Genomic DNA, 10,178 nt, shown 5'->3' with positions numbered 1-10,178 from the left:
CGTGACATTGTACAGGAAACAGGTATCAAGACCATCCCCATGGAAAAGAAATGCAAAAAAGCAAAAGGGCTGGGGAAGCCTTACAAATAGCAGTGAAAAGAAGAGATGCGAAAAGCCAAGGAGAAAAGGAAAGATATAAGCATCTGAATGCAGAGTTCCAAAGAATAGCAAGAAGAGATAAGAAAGCCTTCTTCGGTGATCAATGCAAAGAAATAGAAGAAAACAACAAAATGGGAAAGACTAGAGATCTCTTCAAGAAAATTAGAGATACCAAAGGAACATTTCATGCAAAGATGGGCTCGATAAAGGACAGAAATGGTATGGACCTAACAGAAGCAGAAGATATTAAGAAGAGATGGCAAGAATACACAGAACTGTACAAAAAAGATCTTCATGACCTGGATAATCACGATGGTGTGATCATTCATCTAGAACCAGACATCTTGGAATGTGAAGTCAAGTGGGCCTTAGAAAGCATCACTATAAGCAAAGCTAGTGGAGGTGATGGAATTCCAGTAGAGCTGTTTCAAATCCTGCAAGATGATGCTGTGAAAGTGCTGCACTCAATATGCCAGCAAATTTGGAAAACTTGGCAGTGGCCACAAGACTGGAAAAGGTCAGTTTTCATTCCAATCCCAAAGAAAGGCAATGCCAAAGAATGCTCAAACTACTGCACAATTGCACTCATCTCACATGCTAGTAAAGTAATGCTCAAAATTCTCTAAGCCAGGCTTCAGCAATACGTGAAGCGTGAACTCCCTGTTGTTCAAGCTGGTTTTAGAAAAGGCAGAGGAACCAGAGAGCAAATTGCCAACATCCACTGGATCATGGAAAAAGCAAGAGAGTTCCAGAAAAATATCTATTTCTGCTTTATTGACTATGCCAAAGCCTTTGACTGTGTGGATCACAATCAACTGTGGAAAATTTTGAAAGAGATGGGAATACCAGACCACCTGACCTGCCTCTTGAGAAATCTGTATGCAGGTCAGGAAGCAACAGTTAGAACTGGACATGGAACAACAGACTGGTTCCAAATAGGAAAAGGAGTACATCAAGGCTGTATATTGTCAGCCTGCTTATTTAATTTATATGCAGAGTACATCATGAGAAACGCTGGGCTGGAAGAAACACAAGCTGGAATCAAGATTGCCGGGAGAAATATCAATCACCTCAGATATGCAGATGACACCACCCTTATGGCAGAAAGTGAAGAGGAACTAAAAAGCCTCTTGATGAAAAAGAGAGTGAAAAAGTTGGCTTAAAGCTCAACATTCAGAAAACAAAGATCATGGCATCCGGTCCTATCATTCCATGGGAAATAGATGGAGAAACAGTGGAAACAGTGTCAGACTTTATTTTGGGGGGCTCCAAAATCACTGCAGATGTTGATTGCAGCCATGAAATTAAAAGACGCTTACTCCTTGGAAGAAAAGTTATGACCAACCTAGATAGCATATTCAGAAGCAGAGACATTACTTTGCCGACTAAGGTCCATCTAGTCAAGGCTATGGTTTTCCCAGTAGTCATGTATGGATGTGAGAGTTGGACTGTGAAGAAGGCTGAGCGCCGAAGAATTGATGCTTTTGAACTGTGGTATTGGAGAAGACTCTTGAGAGTCCCTTGGACTGCAAGGAGATCCAACCAGTCCATTCTGAAGGAGATCAACCCTGGGATTTCTTTGGAAGGAATGATGCTAAAGCTGAAACTCCAGCACTTTGGCCATCTCATGCGAAGAGTTGACTCATTGGAAAAGACTCTGATGCTGGGAGGGATTGGGGGCAGGAGGAGAAGGGGATGACCAAGGATGAGATGGCTGGAATGCAAGGAGTCGATGGACGTGAGTCTGAGTGAACTCCGGGAGTTGGTGATGGACAGGGAGGCCTGGCGTGTTGCAATTCATGGAGTCACAAAGAGTCAGACATGACTGAGTGACTGAACTGAACTGAACTGAAAAGGAATGAATATCAGACTAAGTAACAGAAGAATAAATAAGTGATCTGGAAGACAGAATAATGGAAATACTTCATCAGAGCACCAGACAGAAAACAAATAAAGAGAAAATGAAAGCAACATATGAGATGTATGGGATAATATAAAGGTGTGTGAACCTATGCAAAATAGAGATTCCAGAAGAAGAAGGAGAAGAGGGTATCAAAAATAAATTTGGAGAAATTATGGCTGAAAACTTTCCAAACCTAAAAGAAAACAGACATCCAGGTACAAGAATCAGAGGGTCCCAAACAAGATGAAAAGACCCACACCAAAACATACTAATTGAAGTGGAAAAACTTGGAGAGATAATTCTAAAGGCAGCAAGAGGAAAACAAAGAGTAAGTTACAAGGGAACCTTCATAAGGTCCGCAGCTGATTTCTCTGCAGAAAATTTCTAGGCCAGAAGGGAGAGGTATGACCAACTGAAGTATTGAAAGGGAAAAATCTGTAACCTAGAATACTCTATTCAGTAAAAGTATCATTTATAACAAAAGGAGAGAGAAAACATTTCTTAGAGAAGCAAAAATTAAAAGAATACAACAGTACTGAACCTAACATAACAGCAAGTATTTAAAGGTCTTCTCTAAATGGAGAAGAAACAAAAAAATTATAGGAAAGGAAAAAATACAACAGGAGAGGCAGATATATGAAAGGATTGAAGATTATTTACATAAGCCAGTATGTAGGTTAAGAGACCATCAAACAATTTTATAAAAGCAATTTTAAATTATAAAACTATAATCAGCAGCAAAAGGATAAACAAGAACATGTAAAATAGAACATCAAAATCATAATGTGAAGATGGGAGAAAAAATGTAGCTCTTTTAGAATGTGTCTGAACCTATACGACTATCATGCTAAAACAAGCAGATATAGTTATAAGTTAACATACTTGAAAACCAGGGTACCGTTAGTCACTCACTCATTAGTCGCGCAGTCTGACTCTTTGTGACCCCATGGAACGTAGCCCTAGGCTACTCTATACACAGGATTTCCCAGGCAAGAATACTGGAGTGGGTTGCCAGAAGTTAGGTAAGCAGGATGACAATATACAGTCCTGATGCACTCTTTTCCTGATTTGGAACCAGTCCATTGTTCCATGTCCAGTTCTAACTGTTGCTTCTTGACCTGCATACAGATTTCTCAGGAGGCAGGTAAGGTGGTATTTCCATCTCTTTAAATTTTTCAGAGTTTGTTGTGATCCATACAGTCAAAGGCCTTGGTGTAGTCAATAAAGCGGAAGTAGATGTTTTTCTGGAACTCTCTTGCTTTTTCAGTGATCCAATGGATGTTGGCAATTTGATCTCTGGTTCTTCTGCCTTTTCTAAATCCAGCTTGAACATCTGGAAGTTCTCAGTTCACGTACTGTTGAAGCCTCACTAGGAGAATTTTGAGCATTACTTTGCTAGCGTGTGAGGTGAGTACCATAGTGCAGTAGTTTGAGGACTCTTTAGCATTGCCTTTCTTTGGGATTAGATGAAAACTGACCTTTTCCAGTCCTGTGGCCACTGCCAAGTTTTCCAAATTTGCTGGCATATTGAATGCAGCACTTTCAGAGTATCATCTTTTAAGATCTGAAATATCTCAACTGGAATTCCATCACCTCCTGCAGCTTTGTTTACAGGGATGCTTCCTACGGCCCATTTGACTTTGGGACTCCAGGATGTCTGGCTCTAGGTGGGTGATCATACCATCATGGTCATCTGGGTCATGAAGATCTTTTTTGTATAGCTCTTCTGTGTATTGTGCCACCTCTTCTTAATATCTTCTGCTTCTCTTAGGTCCATACCATTTCTGTCCTTTATTGAGCCCATCTTTGTATGAAATGTTCCCTTGGTATCTCTATTTTCTTGAAGAGATCTCTAGTCTTTCCCATTCTGTTGTTTTCCTCTATCTCTTTGCACTGATCACTGAAGAAGCCTTTCTTATCTCTCCTTTCTATTCTTTGGAACTCTGCATTCAAAATGGGTGTATCTTTCCTTTTCTCCTTTGCCTTTCATGTCTCTTCTTCTCTCAGCTATTTGTAAGGTCTCCTCAGACAACCATTTTGCCTTTTTTCATTTCTTTTTCTTGGGGATGGTCTTGATCACCGCCTCCTATACAATGTCAGGAATCTCCATCCATAGTTCTTCAGGCACTCTGTCTGTCAGATCTAATCCCTTGAATCTGTTTGTCACTTCCACTGTATAATTGTGAGAGATTTGATTTAGGTCATACCTTAATAGTCTAGTGGTTTTCCTTTCTTTCTTCAAGTAAGTCTGAATTTTGCAATAAGGGGTTCATGATCTGAGCTACACTTGTTTTTGCTGACTTTATAGGGCTTCTCCATCTGGGAAGCTTTTCTTTTGGTGTCATATATTTTCGCCTTTTCATACTGTTCATGGGGTTCTCGAGGCAAGAATACTAAAGTGGTTTGCTAATCTCTTCTCCAGCGAACCCCGTTTTGTCAGAACTCTCCACTTTGACCCGTCCATCTTGGGTGGCCCCACATAGCATGGCTCACAGTTTCACTGAATTAGACAAGGCTGTGGTCCATGTGATCAGTTTGGTTGTTCTTCTGTGATTGTTGTTTCCATTCTGTCTGCCCTCTGATGAATAAGGTTAAGAGGCTTGTGGAGCCTTCTGATGGGAGAGACTGTGGGAGAAACTGGATCTTATTCTCACTGGCAGGATCATGCTCAGTAAAACTTTAATCTAATTTTCTATTGATGGGTTGTGTTCCCTTCCTGTTGTTTGGCCTGAGGCCAAACTGTCAACCCACACCTCCACTGGAGACTCATGGACACTCACAGACAAGTCTGGCTCAGTCTTCCACTGGCCTCCAAAGTCAAATTCCTCATGGGTTCTCAGTCCCTTTGCTAGATCCCCAGCTTGGGAGATCTGTTGCGGGTCCTAGAACTTTCTTAACAGTACAAAAATTTCTTTGGTATAATTGTTCTGCAGTTTGTGGGTCATCTGTTTTGTGGCTCTATGGCGGGGCTAATGGTGACCTCCTCCAAGAGAGCTTATGCCACATGCTTGGTGACCCAGGTCTGCTGCACAGAGTCTCATCCCTGTAACAGGCCACTGCTGACCTGTGCTGCCACAGGAGACACTCAAACACTCAAAGGCAGGTCTGGCTCAGTCTCTCTGGGGTCTCTAGGCCCTGGTGCACATGTTTTGTTTGAGCCTTCTGAATACTCTGATGGGTATGGGGTTTGATTCTAAAAGTGATTTCACCTCTCCTACCATCTTGCTGGGGCTTCTCTGCCTTTGGACACAGGGTATCTTTTTTTGGTGGACTCCAGCATTCTCCCATTGATGGTTGTTCAGCAGTGAGTTGCAATTTTGGAGTTCTCACAGGAGAAGATGAGTGCACAATCCTTCTCCTCTGCCATATTGTTGGTGCTACGAGGGAAGCTCTATCTTTGTAGCCCCTGGCAATCATTAACCTGACTTTTCTCTATAGACTCACTATTCTTGACATTACACTAAAATAGAATCATATAGTATGTGGCCTTTTGTCTATAAGATTATTCCATGCTAGAGCATGTATCAAGACCTTATCCTTCTTATTGAATAATATTATGTTCTACAGATGTAGTGCATTTAATCATCCATCAGTTGATGACTAGTTGGATTATTTCCAATTTGGGGCTCTTATGTATAAAGCTTCCTGATCTGTATGCAGGTCAGGAAGCAACAGTTAAAACTGGACAGGGAACAACAAACTGGTTCCAAATAGGAAAAGGAGTATGTCAAGGCTGTATATTGTCACCTTGCTTATTTAACTTCTACACAGAGCACATCATGAGAAACGTTGGACTGGAAGAAGCACAAGCTGGAATCAAGATTGCCAGGAGAAATATCAATAACCTCAGATACGCAGATGACACCACCCTTATGGCAGAAAGTGAAGAGGAGCTAAAAAGCCTCTTGATGAAAGTGAAAGAGGAGAGTGAAAAAGTTGGCCTAAAGCTCAACATTCAGAAAATGAAGATCATGGCATCCAGTCCCATCACTTCATGGGAAATAGATGGGGAAACAGTGGAAACGGTGTCAGACTTTATTTTTTGGGGCTGCAGAATCACTGCAGATGGTGACTGTAGCCATGAAATTAAAGGAAGAAAAGTTATGACCAACCTAGATAGCATATTCAAAAGCAGAGACATTACTTTGCCGACTAAGGTCCGTCTAGTCAAGGCTATGGTTTTCCCTGTGGTCATGTATGGATTCATGGGGTCGCAAAGAGTCAGACACAAGTGAGCGACTAAACTGAACTGAACTGAACATGTATGGATGTGAGAGTTGGACTGTGAAGAAGGCTGAGCGCTGAAGAATTGATGCTTTTGAACTGTGGTGTTGGAGAAGACTCTTGAGAGTCCCTTGGACTGCAAGGAGATCCAACCAGTCCATTCTGAAGGAGATCAACCTGGGATTTCTTTGGAAGGAATGATGGTAAAGCTGAAACTCCAGTACTTTGGCCACCTCATGTGAAGAGTTGACTCATTGGAAAAGACTCTGATGCTGGGAGGGATTGGGGGCAGGAGGAGAAGGGGACGACCAAGGATGAGATGGCTGGACGGCATCACGGACTCAATGGATGTGAGTCTGAGTGAACTCCGGGAGATGGTGATGGACAGGGAGGCCTGGTGTGCTGCGATTCATGGGGTCGCAAAGAGTCGGACACGACTGAGAGACTGAACTGAACTGAACTGATGTATAAAGCTGCTATGAACATTAATGTCTTTAGTGGATACATGTTTTTAATTCTCTTGGGCAAACACCTAGGAATGGAACTGTTAAGTCATATGGTAACCTTACATTTAACTTTTTGAGGAATTACCAAACTATTTCCCAAAGTAGCTACAACATTTTATAATATATTCCCACCAGCAATGTATGAGAGTTCCAACATTTTCACATCCATACCAACATCTTGTCTGTCTGTTTTCTTAATTTTAGTCATCTTAATGGATAGGAAATGGTATCTCTTTGATTTGTCTTTACTTAATAACTAATGATGCTAAGCTGAAACTCCAATACTTTGGCCACCTCATGCGAAGAGTTGACTCATTGGAAAAGACTCTGATGCTGGGAGTGATTGGGGACAGGAGGAGAAGGGGACGACCGAGGATGAGATGGCTGGATGGCATCACTGACTCAATGGACATGAGTCTGAGTGAACTCCGGGAGTTGGTGATGGACAGGGAGGCCTGGCATGCTGCAATTCATGGGGTCACAAAGAGTCAGACACGACTGAGCAACTGAACTGAACTGACTGAATAATTAATGACAATGAGCATATTTTCATGTTTTGTTTTGGAAAATATCTATTCCAACCCTCTGCTTTGTTTTTAAATAAATTATTTTCCTGGTCATTGTAAGCTGCAAATGTAATTTTTTTTAATATACTCTAGATACTAGTCCCTTATCAGATATATAATTTGCAACTATTTTCTCCCATTCTGTGGTCTCTCCTCTTAAATGCAAAAGTCTTTAATTTTGATGATGTCCAAATTATCTATTTCCTCTTTCGTTTCTTGTAATTTAGTGTCATATCTAAAAAATAATCACCTATTCAAAGGTCACAAAGATGAACACCTATATTTTCTTCTAAGAACTCTATAGTTTTAGCTCTCACATTTATGTATATCAAGTTAATTTATGTTATGATTTTTAACACAAAATGAGGTGGGGGTCCAATCTCATTTGTTTTGTATGTAAATATCCAGTTGTTCCAGACAAAGTTTTTAAAAGATTCTTGTTTCTTCACTAACTTGCTTTGTCATTCTAGTCAAAAATCAATTAAATGTACATATTAGAATTTGTTTTTGAATTCCCAATTCTATTACACACTGTTTTAATTACTATAATCTTGCAGTAAAATTTTAAAGTGTTTAGTGTGAACCTTCCACCTTTTTTCTTTTTGAAGACTCTTTTAGCTACCTTGTATTTCCCATGAGAATTTTAGGATTAGCTCATCCATTTTCCAAAAAGGGCAGCTAACTTTGATAGACAGCACTGCCATCTCAACAACATTAAATTTTGTTGGATTGGATCATTTTGTTATAAAGGCACTGTTGGCACAGATGGTAAAATGTAAATTAGAGTCTTGAGGTGAAGAGCACACAAGAAGTTACTTGTTACATTCTTGCAACAATTATCTCAAAATAAAAAGTTAAAATTTAAAACTGTGTGTTTCCTAACTGCTGTGCAAAGCAGGTACTAGTAATCTGATAAAATCATTCTTACAAGAATTCAAAGTCAAAGCACATTAGTGACTTCAAAATGTTAAATATCAAGAGAATACGGAAAGGATATGCTATCTAGGCTGAGTTTTTGAGTAAATTTTCAAATAAACTATAAGATTCTCCCTATCTCCTCCACCTCTAATATACACTGACGACCTTTTAGAATTCCTTAGGAAATCTCAATTTCATAGTGACATTTAAGTTGTTTTTCAGTATAAATCAGAGTTGCCTAAAAGATCTTGTTTACGTAAGAAGAAAGGACTGCCATTGCTTTGAAAGAGATTTCTGAGATATTCAAGGGGCTTTCTGTCCAGGATTTCCTGGTTCCCAGATTGTGCAACATTACTCTTCCCAGAGGTGAACACCTAACACATATGTGCACACTAATAGGCTCCAAACCGGTGACAGCCTTCACCAGAAGCAGAGTAAGTTTAAGAAACTGGATGCACATCACTCTCCTCTTTCACCCTCATTAACAGGATATATATAAGTGCTTTACAATCACATATGAAAATCATAATTGGCTTGGGCTATGGTGCCATGATTAACTGTATTCTGAAAGCTTGTTAAAGAAAAGTTATTTGACACTTGTCAAAATGGAAAGGAAAGCATTATTCAAGGTATAGTCTTGAATATCCCTACTGTAATACCCCTATGGCAATGGGGAAAAGATTGGGCTTAACTCTAAATACAGCAAATGGATATTTTAGGCAAGGAGCTGGGTTAAGTACTCAGTAGATGGAAAATTACTAACAAGAGATACTAAGGGGATTCTTGTTAAAGTCAGGCCAAGGACTTTTATATTAAAAGTGGGGTATGAAAAACTTGACCAAATATAAAGGGTGATCAGATATCAAAAGTAGGGAGACGACTTAGCAGAATTCTATGCTAAGACACACCTGGAAAGGCCAAAGACATGAAGTAGAGGGGAGGCAGAGAGAAGGGAGGTGTGGGGAAGTCAAGGTCCATTTGACAAGAGAACTCAGAGAAGCCTAACTCAAGTTTGATAAAGAAGAGAATATTTGTCAAGCTACAGTGAAGACACTGGCAATAGTTTCTCATTATTCATGGTATACCCAAGTTGTATTATAGTCTCTAAGACAGACTGAATCTCCATTAATAATCACTGAGTGAGCAAATGAAAATAAAGAAACTAAGGCTTCTACAAGTTCAATAATTTGCACAAGGTCACACAGGGAATGGTGGAAAGTGAAAGTGAAGACACTCAGTAGTCCTGTCCGACTCTTTGGGACCCCGTGGACTGTAGCCTACCAGGTTCCTCCATCCATGGGATTTTCCAGGCAAGAATACTGGAGTGGGTTGCCATTTCCTTCTCCAGGGGATCTTCCCAACCGAGGGATTGAACCCAGGTCTCCGGCATTGTAGGCAGATGCTTTACCGTTTGAGCCACCAGGGAAGTCGGGAACGGTGGAGGTGGCAACGAATTCATATAACATTATGATGCCCGCCCTCCAAACCATCTCAGAACAGTTTCCAGTTGTTTTATCCTTCTGAAGGGAAACAAATATAAATTTTAGTCTCTCAGTCTTTGGCACTACCTCCATTAGTGGTATAGACTATGTCTTCCAATCCTATCTACCAAAACTACAAGAATTGCTTCTGAGGTCTTCTCACAGGGACACTTTATTAAAAAACTGGCACATTCCAAAAAGTGTTCTTGTAGCCTTTATCAAAGACTTCAAGTGAAGCATGGTTTGATGAAAGCACAATTAAGCTTATTCAAATCATGACTAAATGGCTGGTGGCTTATCTATTGAAAGCTATTTATTAGCAGGGCTTCCCTCATAGTTCAGTCGGTAAAGAATCTGCCTGCAATCACCAGGAGACCCAGCTTCAATTCCTGGGTCAGGAAGATCCCCTGGAAAAGGAAATGGAAACCTACTCCAGTATTCTTGCCTGGAGAATCCCATGGACAGAGGAATCTGGCAGTCT

The sequence above is a fragment of the Capra hircus genome, chromosome 7 (assembly GCF_001704415.2).
Source record: "Capra hircus breed San Clemente chromosome 7, ASM170441v1, whole genome shotgun sequence".
NCBI classification, from domain to species: domain Eukaryota; kingdom Metazoa; phylum Chordata; class Mammalia; order Artiodactyla; family Bovidae; genus Capra; species Capra hircus.
Note: the sequence above shows the minus strand (reverse complement) of the source record.